Genomic DNA, 14,431 nt, shown 5'->3' with positions numbered 1-14,431 from the left:
CGCCAGCTACAGAGGGCGCGCTCTCAACACGACAGCAATGCAAAATACATTTGTAATTACGTATTATATTTAAGTGGAGGCTGTGACTTAAGAACGACACTAATATTTTGTTTTCTCAGATGCTGGTAGATGGCTGTCCTACTCACGGCACGCGACTGAGAGAATTGGTGGGTCTACACTGACCATCCCTCGTAACGTAAGAATGCAAAGCCTTGCGAAGGTAATGTTTACTTGCGCTTAAGTGGTTAAGATGCCACGAGCTTTCCACCTTGTACGAGGTCCATTCAAGTTCTAAGGCCTCCGATTTTTTTTCTCCGGACTGGAAAGAGATAGAAACATGCGCATTGTCTTAAAAATGAGGCCGCGTTCATTGTAAATACGTCTCAGAGATGGCAGCACCGTACGGCAGATGGAATTTTACGCCAACGGCGAGAATGAGAACTGTTTTAAATACTTGAAATGGCGACGGTTTCCTTACTTGAACAGCATGCAATCATTCGTTTTCTGAATTTGCTTGGTGTGAAACCAATTGAAATTCATCGACAGTTGAAGGAGACATGTGGTGATGGAGTTATGGATGTCTCGAAAGTTCGTTCGTGGGTGCGACAGTTTAATGAAGGCAGAACATCGTGTGACAACAAACCGAAACAACCTCGGGCTCACACAAGCCGGTCTGACGACACGATCAAGAAAGTGGAGAGAATTGTTTTGGGGGATCGCCGAATGACTGTGGAACAGATCGCCTCCAGAATTGGCATTTCTGTGGGTTCTGTGCACACAATCCTGCATGACGACCTGAAAATGCGAAAAGTGTCATCCAGGTGGGTGCCATGAATGCTGACGGACGACCACATGGCTGCCCGTGTGGCATGTTGCCAAGCAATGTTGACGCGCAACGACAGCACGAATGGGACTTTCTTTTCGTCGGTTGTGACAATGGATGAGACGTGGATGCCATTTTTCAATCCAGAAACAAAGCGCCAGTCAGCTCAATGGATGCACACAGATTCACCGCCACCAAAAAAATTTCGGGTAACCGCCAGTGCTGAAAAAATGATGGTATCCATGTTCTGGGACAGCGAGGGCGTTCCAAAGGGCACTACGGTAACAGGTGCATCCTACGAAAATGTTTTGAAGAACTAATTCCTTCCTGCACTGCAACAAAAACGTCCGGGAAGGGCTGCGCGTGTGCTGTTTGACCAAGACATCGCACCCGCACATCGAGCTAACGTTACGCAACAGTTTCTTCGTGATAACAACTTTGAAGTGATTCCTCATGCTCCCTACTCACCTGACCTGGTTCCTAGTGACTTTTGGCTTTTTCCAACAATGAAAGACACTCTCCGTGGCCGCACATTCACCAGCCGTGCTGTTATTGCCTCAGCGATTTTCCAGTGGTCAAAACAGACTCCTAAAGAAGCCTTCGCCGCTGCCATGGAATCATGGCGTCAGCGTTGTGAAAAATGTGTACGTCTGCAGGGTGATTACGTCGAGAAGTAACGCCAGTTTAATCGATTTCGGTTGGGTAGTTAATTAGAAAAAAAATCGGGGGCCTTAGAACTTGAATGCACCTCGTACTGCTTGGTCATCGTCAAGTGGAATGATTGCCAGAGGGCTACTGGGACACGCGTCCCTACTCTAGCTGCTGCGCGTGACGTCACAGTGGACACGGCGTCGTCGTATACGAGCATTGTTAGATGAGCCCGCTTCAGCTTCGCGATGAGTTTTAGGCCACCGTCTCTGTTACGGGTGCTGTGATTATTTCGGTCGCTTCTATAACTACACTACCCCATAAGCCATTATTGCATATACGATAGGGGTATCTCTTATAATAACTTTCTGGATAAGACGGTTGGCAACGATACTGAGTTGAAAGGGGCTGTTAAAGTGAAAATAATATCTGACTTTCTGTGACTAACTTGTCGCGCGGAGTGGCCGCGCGATTTGAGGCTGCATGTCACCGATTGCGCGGTCCCTTCCGCCGGAGGTTAGAGTCCTACCTCTGGCATGGGCATTTGTGTTGTTCTTAGATATGTTAGTTTAAGTAGTGTGTAAGCCTAGGGACCCATGACTTCAGCAGTTTGGTTCCTTAGGAATTCACACATATTTGAACATTTGTGACTAATATTTTTCTATTTTTATATCAAGATGGAGTTTCCTGCAGTCCTCAGAACATAGTAAGGAAGCGGACATGGATGTTTAGGGGAGATTGTTCGCTGTGTACTGTTTCCGTTCTAGTGGTCGGATCATGAATTCATCAGTGTGTAATGAAATTGGAACAGGCCTCAGATCAGTGGTATAGACTATCATTCCGTTTTATTGGGTGAATCACAGCGAGACTAGCTGTCTTTCTCTAAACTATTTCGTAAGTTTTACTCTTTATTTGGTTTTCTGTCTTAGCAGTGTTCATATTTGAGTTAATGGCAACTAGTTTCAAAAGTATATGTTCATTTGCAAACAATTACCTGATTTGTTCGCTTGTGGTTAATGAAACGCCGGCCGGTGTGGCTGTGCGGTTCTAGGCGCTTCAGTCTGGAACCGCGTGACCGCTACGGTTGCAGGTTCGAATCCTGCCTCGGGCATGGATGTGTGTGATGTCCTTAGGTTAGTTAGGTTTAAGTAGTTCTAAGTTCTAGGGGACTGATGACCATAGATGTTAAGTCCCACAGTGCTCAGAGCCATTTGAACCATTTGATTTATGAAACAATTTTATAGTATAACATTATACTTTTAGAGCTGTTGCCTGCGGTTCACCATTCTATGTCCTCATTGCTGCTAACTACAATAGTATATCCTTAAGGTTACTACTAATATAGTAGTAGCATCAGTGACATACTAGAGAAGCAGGGGTGTAAATGTGGAAGCGTGTGGGTAATGTGGAAACGTCTAGTATCTGGTCTGCAGAGTGCTGCACTGTAGTGGCGCAGCCAGAAATTGTTGCAATAGTTCCTATTTGTCACGGTAGAGGGTTAGAAGTCAGTTGAGCAACAGACGCCGTGACAGTGATGCAATTTACGTTCGCGCATTTTCTAAACCTTTTTCGAGGTAAGTTGTGCTATTATACTTATCTATATACTATAAAATAAATAAAATAAATTAAAAAAATGTTATTTTGAATATGTTAATTATTCTATCTGTATGATGGTGATTGTGATTGCAATTGTATTTGCTTATCTGGAACGTGGACGTTTAATTATTCGGTATCAGACGCTTGACAATGGCTTTTTCGTAAAGGCAATGTTACTCGTAGTTGACCGTGAAATAAAACTGAATAATCGGACTTCGTAATTAAATCGTTTCCAAAGACTGCTGCGGTAGGTGCGGACTCATAATCTAAATCTCAATATTACAATAATTTGCCAGCCATGCCAATACATCGTACAGAGGTGATTGTCTACTAAACATAAAAAAGTTACACAGTTAGTTAAATCAGATATATTCAATGAATAAGCCTACAGTTCATAATCCTACTTACTTTTATAAATATAAATTCTTTACAGAATCGAGTGCCTAGTGTGGTTGCAACTCGCAGTATTCTTCTATAACATGAAATATGGCGGTGTGCCAGACAATAAAAAAAATACGTGCTTCTCGCACCACTTCAACCAGAGCTCTCCTCTTTCTTAATCAAACATAAGAGTAACGTAATTGTGCTTTTGTTTTATCAGCGACACAGCGCTGCAGTTGTGTGCCATAGGCTTTATTTATTTGTCACTGATTATTTATTTAATTAGTATTTCGCGTTTCCGCGGAAACTCACGCTCGGCATGCAAATGTGCCTTTATATTGCCCCCTGAATTGCGAGGCGAAAGGACACACCTGCAGGCGAGCAATTCACCTAAAGGCACAAGAAAATCTAAGTTATCTACAACTATTTACATGACTTACATTACACATTATACACATTATATACAAAATTTGAATGACGCGGGTGCGCCGTAAAAGTTCTAATGTTGGCAGATAGAGTGCGCGCATGCGCAGAAGCGTCTGTGTAACTGCGGCACTGCCGTTATATCGTACAGTTAGATCACGCGGCACAGTATTGCAGATCATATTGTTCGTGTGCGCGCGTTTTTCAGTCGTTGCACAAAGAAAATATTCAACCAAGATTACATATGAAGACTACATTCTATGACAGGTAACTTAGTTTTAAATTTACAATATTTGTTATAACACAATACAACTTAGATTGTTGAATGTTCTTAGTTACATAGTATTATTTTGAAATACTTCAAAGAAAAATGTCCGTATTTTTCAGGTGCGTTGACCTATACACATCGTGTCGTTATTACAGTTCATATTCATCCGCTGCACAATAATTTTTTACAGGTTAGTATCGTCGTGGTAAAGTTTTTTGATCACAGTAACATCGTTGTATAACAACGTGATTAATCCATAAGCGTGTCCATTTCTCATTTCCATTATAGTCGTAATGATGCAGTTCGTTGTGACTAAAAGCATTGCTTATTACAGATCAGACGTGACCCGTCGAGTAATTGGTCCACGTGCAGTTCCTTTTTTACAATCCGTGGAAGCTTGGTTGCAGAACCTCGGACGGCACATAGCTGGCGTCGATCCTTGGACAGTCCAGGTAAGAGTGTCCGTCACATTTCGAGAACATTTCATTCCCTGAAGTTCCAACCAAAATTCTTCCACCCGTCGTGTTGTTTTCTGGACAGGCACTTTGTGTCCATTTAATCCAGTTAACATCTTGAAGTTGGGTACTGTAGTAATGTCACTAGACGATGTACGAATTATGCACTTCACATTTTCAGTTTTTTGCTGAATATAGCTCACCTAAATGTTCGTAGTTATTAATCAAGGAAATCGTTCATCGCGTTTACATTGATACGGTGCATAATGAATGGCATTAACAGTTTCTTTCACATAGGTTTCCGCGTAGTTGCAGAGTTAGTAATGTTCGTTAATGTCCGTGAACAGTGGTTCACTATGCAATGTCTTTTTGGCACTCGTTTTGTTCAAATTTTTACATAGTAACAGTTACACTATACATCAGTTAAAAAAATAAGTAATTATACATACACACGTCACATATTTTCTTAGCATAAACATAATATAGTTGCACATAAACATGTTTACATCATCATTACATCGCTATAGGTTATTACATTGTGTCACATTTGATTACATGAATTGCAGATATTTACATCCTCTTTAGCGGTTTTGCTGGGATATTATCGATGTTTTTTGTGATGTCATCTGAAATTAAGATAGGTTAGACACAACATTCATTACATCAGTAGGCAAGACCAGGCGTTTTCACTACTCAATAAATATTCAAAATAGTAAGAGAGAGAAAATGTTCGATTCCTCGCGTTTTGTGCGTGTGTGTAGAGTGTCTGTGTGGCCTTGACTACTGATAGATGCTTTTCGTGTTGAGAGATGTGCGTCTAATCTATTTCTCAAAGTAAAAGATCGCTTCACAGATGACGTCTGTCAGTTCGTCAGGTGTCACACCAAGTCAGTGGTACCTTCAGTAACAAATGTTCCGTGAAAAATTAATATGTCATCCACTGCTACGTAATCATAAATTTTACTTTAATATTCCGTCTTTCAGGTGGAGGCGCGCGCTGAAAGAAGAGTTCTTCTGTCTTCAACTGCGTCACTGGAACCGCTGAAATGAAAATTTCTATACTACTTATTATCTGTGTTGTAACAACAGAGTTTTTCGAGTTGCTTAGCAATATTTTGATGGGTATGACTTTGACATTATTCAGCATGAAATGCTCTAAGATCTCGGTGTGCGTATAGCCCAATAATTTTGTTAGTTCTAGGATGTTGTAACAGATACGCACCAGGATGCGGTATGTTAACAATTATATAAGGTCCTTCATATAGCAGACGCCACTTAGCGTTGCGTCGTTTGAGTGCTACAGATTTATGATGAGTACGAAGTAGTACAAGCATTCCTACCTCGAATTTTTGTTTTCTTTTTATTATGTTTCTGTGATGTTTGTTTCGTATTTGTGCGTGATGTGTCAATGTAGTCAATACTTCTTTTATTTCCTGTTCAGGTGTGATTTCCTTGTCTGACAACTTAGGTAATGGTTCTATCCACTGATCGTTCTGTTTGCAATTGAACATGATCTCGTTAGGTGTGTAATTCGTATCGTAAATATTTAAGTTATTGTGTACGTCTTCGAAAAGACTTAGGTAGGACACCCAATTAGTATGTTTTGATGAAATATAGGTCCTCATGAATCGATTTAATTCTCGGAAAAGTCTCTCAGTCGCGTTACATTGTGGACTAAACCTCGAAATAAATATACTTTTAATGTTATTGTCCTTCAAGAAATTTCTCCATTTGTACCCAGAGTAGTATGCTGCATTATCTGATAGAATTGCTTTAGGTTTTCCCACGTGCGTCAGATAATCACTTGAGAATCTTCGTATAATAGCATTTGCAGTGGCGGATTTTAAAGCATAAAGTTTTACATGTTTAGAAAATATATCGTAAAAAGCTAAGATATATTTGACGCCTCCAGAGCTTGCTGGATGCGGTCCACTGATGTCAGTACACAGAATTTCCAGGGGTTTACTAGGTAAAATAGAATGTAAATCTGTTTTTGTGGATAAATTCTGAGGTTTTGATTTTTGACATATGACACATGTTTTTAGTTCCCTGTAAATTTTTTTTCTTATATTGCTAAAATAGCCGTATGTACTGAGCTTTGCCAAACACTTTTTCGTCCCATAATGACCCCAAACTAAGTGTGTGTGCCAAATTAGATTACGTTCAGACTCTTTGGGAATGCATACACACCAGTTAGTAGCATTTGGATGTCGGCGGTAAAATAACACATCATTGTGTAACTTGTAATACTTAGTCAAAGGATGATTGTGTTTTTCTACCAGTAATGTTATTATCCTATACCAGTGAGGATCAGATTTTTGTAATTCAGCCATGTTTCTGCACATATCAATATAATATTGGTGATACTGCTTGTCTTGCATTAAGAAATCGTTATAGGTACGGAAAGCTGGCTTAAGCCAGAGATAAATTCTGCCGAAATTTTTACAAAGGTACAGACGGTGTTTAGAAAGGATAGATTGCATGCAACCGGTGGTGGAGTGTTCATCGCTGTTAGTAGTAGTTTATCCTGTAGTGAAGTAGAAGTGGATAGTTCCTGTGAATTATTATGGGTGGAGGTTACACTAAACAACCGAACTAGGTTAATAATTGGCTCCTTTTACCGACCTCCCGACTCAGCAGCATTAGTGGCAGAACAACTGAGAGAAAATTTGGAATACATTTCACATAAATTTTCTCAGCATGTTATAGTCTTAGGTGGAGATTTCAATTTACCAGATATAGACTGGGACACTCAGATGTTTAGGACGGGTGGTAGGGACAGAGCATCGAGTGACATTATACTGAGTGCACTATCCGAAAATTACCTCGAGCAATTAAACAGAGAACCGACTCGTGGAGATAACATATTGGACCTACTGATAACAAACAGACCCGAACTTTTCGAATCTGTATGTACAGAACAGGGAATCAGTGATCATAAGGCCGTTGCAGCATCCCTGAATATGGAAGTTAATAGGAATATAAAAAAAGGGAGGGAGGTTTATCTGTTTAGCAAGAGTAATAGAAGGCACATTTCAGACTACCTAACAGATCAAAACGAAAATTTCTGTTCCGACACTGACAATGTTGAGTGTTTATGGAAAAAGTTCAAGGCAATCGTAAAATGCGTTTTAGACAGGTACGTGCCGAGTAAAACTGTGAGGGACGGGAAAAACCCACTGTGGTACAACAACAAAGTTAGGAAACTACTGCGAAAGCAAAGAGAGCTCCACTCCAAGTTTAAACGCAGCCAAAACCTCTCAGACAAACAGAAGCTAAACGATGGCAAAGTTAGCGTAAGGAGGGCTATGCGTGAAGCGTTCATTGAATTCGAAAGTAAAATTCTATGTACCGACTTGACAGAAAATCCTAGGAAGTTCTGGTCTTACGTTAAATCAGTAAGTGGCTTGAAACAGCATATCCAGACACTACGGGATGATGATGGCATTGAAACAGAGGATGACACGCGTAAAGCTGAAATACTAAACACCTTTTTTCAAAGCTGTTTCATAGAGGAAGACCGCACTGCGGTTCCTTCTCTAAATCCTCGCACAAACGAAAAAATGGCTGACATCGAAATAAGTGTCCAAGGAATAGAAAAGCAACTGGAATCACTCAATAGAGGAAAGTCCACTGGACCTGACGGGATACCAATTCGATTCTACACAGAGTACGCGAAAGAACTTGCCCCCCTTCTAACAGCCGTGTACCGCAAGTCTCTAGAGGAACGGAGGGTTCCAAATGATTGGAAAAGAGCACAGATAGTCCCAGTCTTCAAGAAGGGTCGTCGAGCAGATGCGCAAAACTATAGACCTATATCTCTTACGTCGATCTCTTGTAGAATTTTAGAACATGTTTTTTGCTCGCGTATCATGTCATTTCTGGAAACCCAGAATCTACTATGTAGGAATCAACATGGATTCCGGAAACAGCGATCGTGTGAGACCCAACTCGCCTTATTTGTTCATGAGACCCAGAAAATATTAGATACAGGCTCCCAGGTAGATGCTATTTTTCTTGACTTCCGGAAGGCGTTCGATACAGTTCCGCACTGTCGCCTGATAAACAAAGTAAGAGCCTACGGAATATCAGACCAGCTGTGTGGCTGGATTGAAGAGTTTTTAGCAAACAGAACACAGCATGTTGTTATCAATGGAGAGACGTCTACAGACGTTAAAGTAACCTCTGGCGTGCCACAGGGGAGTGTTATGGGACCATTGCTTTTCACAATATATATAAATGACTTAGTAGATAGTGTCGGAAGTTCCATGCGGCTTTTCGCGGATGATGCTGTAGTATACAGAGAAGTTGCTGCATTAGAAAATTGTAGCGAAATACAGGAAGATCTGCAGCGGATAGGCACTTGGTGCAGGGAGTGGCAACTGACCCTTAACATAGACAAATGTAATGTATTGCGAATACATAGAAAGAAGGATCCCTTATTGTATGATTATATGATAGCGGAACAAACACTGGTAGCAGTTACTTCTGTAAAATATCTGGGAGTATGCGTACGGAACGATTTGAAGTGGAATGATCATATAAAACTAATTGTTGGTAAGGCGGGTACCAGGTTGAGATTCATTGGGAGAGTGCTTAGAAAATGTAGTCCATCAACAAAGGAGGTGGCTTACAAAACACTCGTTCGACCTATACTTGAGTATTGCTCATCAGTGTGGGATCCGTACCAGGTCGGGTTGACGGAGGAGATAGAGAAGATCCAAAGAAGAGCGGCGCGTTTCGTCACTGGGTTATTTGGTAACCGTGATAGCGTTACGGAGATGTTTAATAAACTCAAGTGGCAGACTCTGCAAGAGAGGCGCTCTGCATCGCGGTGTAGCTTGCTCGCCAGGTTTCGAGAGGGTGCGTTTCTGGATGAGGTATCGAATATATTGCTTCCCCCTACTTATACTTCCCGAGGAGATCACGAATGTAAAATTAGAGAGATTAGAGCGCGCACGGAGGCTTTCAGACAGTCGTTCTTCCCGCGAACCATACGCGACTGGAACAGGAAAGGGAGGTAATGACAGTGGCACGTAAAGTGCCCTCCGCCACACACCGTTGGGTGGCTTGCGGAGTATCGATGTAGATGTAGAAGAGAATCCTGTAGTCATTTATATTTTCTAAGTCACTGTTGGTATCATTCATACCTTGTGGAAGTCTAGACAAAGTGTCTGCAATGGTGTTGTCCTTACCTCTTATGTACTTAATTTCAAAAGAGTAGTTCTGAAGTGTAACTGCCCATCGTGATAGTCTAGGATGTACAAGTTTACAAGTTAACAAAAATGTCAGGGCCTGGTGATCGGTGTAAATTACCGTATGTTTTCCAAATAAATAATAATTGAATTTCTTGAATGCCCATTCTATGGAAAGTGTTTCTAACTCAGTAGTGGAGTATGTACGCTCACATTCAGTTAGAGTGCGACTCGCAAACCCAATAATTCTTATCTGTTCCTCCTCTTTATTCTTTATAACTTGAAATAAGCAACAGCCCAAGCCAGTACGTGAAGCGTCACAAGTCATACAAAAATCTAAATTGAAATCTGGATGGCTCAATATGTTAGCATTCACTAAAGCATGTTTAATTGTATTAAAGTCATTCTGGCACTGTTCCGACCAGATCCAAACTTGATTCTTTCTGAGTAGATTTAGCAGATGTTTACTGTTCAAAAGTTGTTGTGGCAAAAAACGTCTGAAAAATGAACATAGCCCAAGGAATGATTTTAACTGCTTTTTAGTTCGAGGGCTAGGAAAGTTTCTGATAGCATCTAATTTACTGGGATCCGGACGTATGCCCTGTGAATTAATGATATGTCCTAAATACTTTATCTCACTGCAACCAAATTTTGATTTTCTTAGGTTGGCTGTGACTCCAGCTTGTGCAAATTTTTGTAAAATTCTTTGAAGAGTGTCAACGTGTTCATTCCAAGATTGTGTAGCTATCAGTATATCATCTATATAGTGTGTGACTGTCTCAACTAAATCGTCGCCAAGCACGGTATCCAGGGCTGTAATGAATACCCCAGAGCTGACATTCAGTCCGAAGGGTAGAACACAAAACTGATAGGTTCGCCCCCCGAACATAAATGCAGTATATTTCCGAGAATCAGGAGTGATACCCACCTGCCAAAACGAATTAGCGAGATCTATTGTGGAAAAATATTTTGCATCTAGAAATTTCTGTAATTGCTCTTCTAAATTTTCAGGTTTTGTGTGAACCGGTAAAATTATTTCATTAATAGCTCGTGCGTCTAACACTAACCTAATGCTTCCATTTGATTTTTTGACAACAAGTAGAGGACTACAATAAGGTGAGGTGGATGGTTCAATGACCTTCCAGTCTAACATTTGTTTTAATTCTTGCCACACAGCAGGTCGTTGAGATAACGGTACGTTATATGTCTTATGGTAGAAGATCTTGTGAGGCTTAACTTCAATCTTGTACACATACGTGTTGATAACACCTAATCGTTTGGTAAAAACTTGTAAATATTTGGATAACACTTCCTGTAGTTTTATACGTTCATGTACACTGAGAGCTGTAGCTTCACTTATCTTACGATCAAGCAATGTTTTCAAGTCCATTAGCTCTGTGTCAGATGAGTGTGTTTGCATGTCTTGAATGTCATTGTCAAGTACTAACTGAACCTTGTACCCTGTACAGTGTTTGTCATGCTTTAGAGTTCTCCTGTCCAAATCAATAATAATTACACTGCCTTTGGAGAAGTCTATAATGCAGTCCTTCTCGCTCATAATATCTATTCCTAATATGCAATTTGTCACAAGGTTTTGTACAACCAGGAATGGCCATTGTACGGTTCCATTACCTATTTTAACGTTTACAAAAACTTGCTTCGTAACCCTACATGACTTATTACCTAGTGCAGTAGTTATTTTACAGTTTTGGGCAGGAAACTCAGGCACAGGTTCCAATTCACACATCTTTTTATAGAAATTAAAAGACAAAACGCTCACAGCTGCACCTGTATCTAGGATAATAGTAGTTGGAATCCCACCTACTACACCAGTAGTAGATGCTAAAAAAATTTCATTTGTGTTTAAACGACATTGTGTACTGTCTTGTAAAAGTTCATCTGATATATTGTTATTGTGGTTGTATCTTATAAATAAAACAGGTAGTTTTTGTTTAGAATTACTCGGTATATCATTATTCTGTTGTTCAAGTGTGGTGTCAAATAACTGATTAACATTGAAGTCGCCCCCCAAGAATTCTTCAGTCACGACCTGGGGCAAAGTAGTGACTGTTTCTAGTTTGTTGGATTATCATTTGTACTAGGTACTGACACAGATTGAGGTTGTGCATCAGGTGTCATTTCTATTATATTCACATTCGGATATTGCCTATTATGATCTCCAAACTTTTGCGGTTGTTGTTGCTGTTGCGCATTATAACTTACCTGTCGGTCGTAAGGTATGCTCCAATTTTGACCTGGTGGCTGCTGTGGTAAAGCAGAGTTTGAATGAAAGTACTGATCGTTACGAGTCCAACCTTGATGCTGTCTTGGCTTGTAGTTACTATTATTTCTATTTCTGTTTGTGTTTTTGTTATTACCTTTGTATCCGTTGTTACCGTTGTAGTTATTACCGCGGTGCCTTTTGTATGGATTGCCGCATGAAATGTTATTACTGTTGTAACTATTGTTTGTATTGGAATACGCGTGTTGATTTTGATTTCCGTATTGAGACGGCATGTGAGTTTGCTGTTTTTGCTGTACCGCGTATCCAACTGTGGGCGCGCCAGAATTGAGTTGGCAAGCGTGCATGTTTTGCATACCACTAGTGTAAACATTGTGGCTGCTGTTTTGCCGCGCGAAGCGCTGATCTTCAAGTAACATGTCAACCGAATCTAAAGCTGTTAAAAAATAATCTGTTATCATTAACTTTTAAAAGCCGCTGAAACTGTAGCACCGCAAACAAGAACACGTAAACACTCATGGTGGACAGATGAGTGGGACCAACTGATAAATCTCAGACAACAGGCATGGCAAAATTGGTTGTGCAACAAAAATCAAAAGACCCTGGAAGATCTCAAAGATACCAGGAAAACAGTCACAAAAGCAATACGAACAGTCCGTAAACAACACGAAGACAAAAAATTGCAAGACACAGAAAATGATTTCAAGAAAAACAATTCCCTAAATTTCTACAGAGTATTCAAACAAAAATTAACAAAGTACTCTCCTCCATCACTCCAATTCAAAAATGAACATGGGGAAATTGCCCATACCAACACCGAAATCTGTGAAATTCTTGCAAAATACTTTTCTAAATTACTGAATTGTGAAAAGCCTGGAGAAAAATTTGAGTTCCATCACACACAACAAAACCCAGACTCAAAGCCACCAAGTTTACAGTAGATTAAAGAGATAATTCAGTCACTGAAAAATAACAGAGTATCAGGAGAAGACCAAATCATCGCAGAATTATCGAAAAATGCAGGAGAAAATCTCATTGCAAAACTCAAAGAAATTATACATGAATTCTGGAAAACTGAAAAAATCCCCACAAATTGGAAGACAGCAATCATACATCCTCTGTACAAAAAAGGAAGTAAAACAGACCCCAACAACTATCGTGGAATCTCTTTATTATTAATAACATACAAAATTCTGTCTAAAGCCCTACTAAACCGCGCAGAACCTCAGCTGGATTCAAAACTAGGCGAATACCAATGTGGGTTCAGAAAAGGTCGATCATGTGTAGAACTCGAAAAACTCAATGAAATATTTTCATAGTACTTCAAATAAAAGTTATGTAATCACGTTTGTCGACTTTAAAAAAGCATATGGCAGTATAGACCGAGAATCCATTTTTGAAGTATTAGCAGAATTTGGACTAGATCAAAAGACAACAAACATCATAAAAGAAACACTCACGGAGACCAAACCCAAAGTAAAATTTATGGGAGAATTGAGCACAGAATTTGAAATAGACACAGGAGTACGACAAGGGGATGTACTGTCCCCAGTGCTCTTCAATTGTGCTCTTGAAAAACTTGTTAGAGAATGGAGAAAAGCAGGTGCACCAGGACACAGACTGGGACCAAGACGTAAGGGCATAGAATTAGACTGTTTAGCATTTGCTGATGACATGGCACTGATCGCACAAGACATTACCGATGCACAGAAACAGCTAGGATACAATCATACATCCTCTGTACAAAAAAGGAAGTAAAACAGACCCCAACAACTATCGTGGAATCTCTTTATTATTAATAACATATAGGATTACAAAATTCATTTGAAAAAACAAAATTTATGACTGACATCAAAGATGCACCTTCTGATCTCAAAATTGGTAATAACTACATCTCTCGAGTAAAAGAATTTAAATATTTAGGTGAATGGATTGCAGAAAATTGTAATGAAAAGAAATCTGTCAGATCAAGAGTCCAGAAAATGGAGACGGCGTTTCAATTAACAAAAAACATTTACAACAAAAAGAGTCTCTCGTGGAACTGCAAAATACGACACTACACAACAATAATTAAACCCGAAGCTCTCTACGCATCTGAGACACTAAACCTTCAACACAGAACACTAAAAGACGAATTAGAAGTGAAAGAACGTAAAATAATGAGGAAAATCCTAGGACCAAGAACTAAAGATGGTGTGCATTATCCAAAGCCCAATGCAGAAATATATAAAAATATCTCCAAAATAACAGACACAATGCGCATGAGAAGAATCCAATTCATGGGGCATTTAGAAAGAGTGGACTCAAACATGTTAACGCACAAAATCCATACATTTTTAAAGAACAAAACTACAAGACCGAACTGGTACAAACAGACAGAAAAAGACCTGAGAGAATTAG

General features: G+C 39.9%; 1 protein-coding gene across 1 annotated transcript in view; it reads left to right on the top strand.

Annotated features, from left to right (window-relative positions):
* Window positions 1–209: 209 nt before the first annotated feature.
* LOC126481297 (uncharacterized) overlaps window positions 210–14,431 on the top strand; it is a 452,512-nt gene continuing 438,290 nt past the window's right edge. Inside the window, exon 1 of the mRNA XM_050104945.1 lies at window positions 210–220. The gene's annotated coding sequence lies outside the window, so the exon portion shown is untranslated. The remainder of the gene's footprint in view (window positions 221–14,431) is intronic.

Source organism: Schistocerca serialis, chromosome 5 (assembly GCF_023864345.2).
Source record: "Schistocerca serialis cubense isolate TAMUIC-IGC-003099 chromosome 5, iqSchSeri2.2, whole genome shotgun sequence".
Taxonomy (NCBI): Eukaryota; Metazoa; Arthropoda; class Insecta; order Orthoptera; family Acrididae; genus Schistocerca; species Schistocerca serialis.
This window is presented reverse-complemented; position numbering and strand designations above follow the sequence as displayed.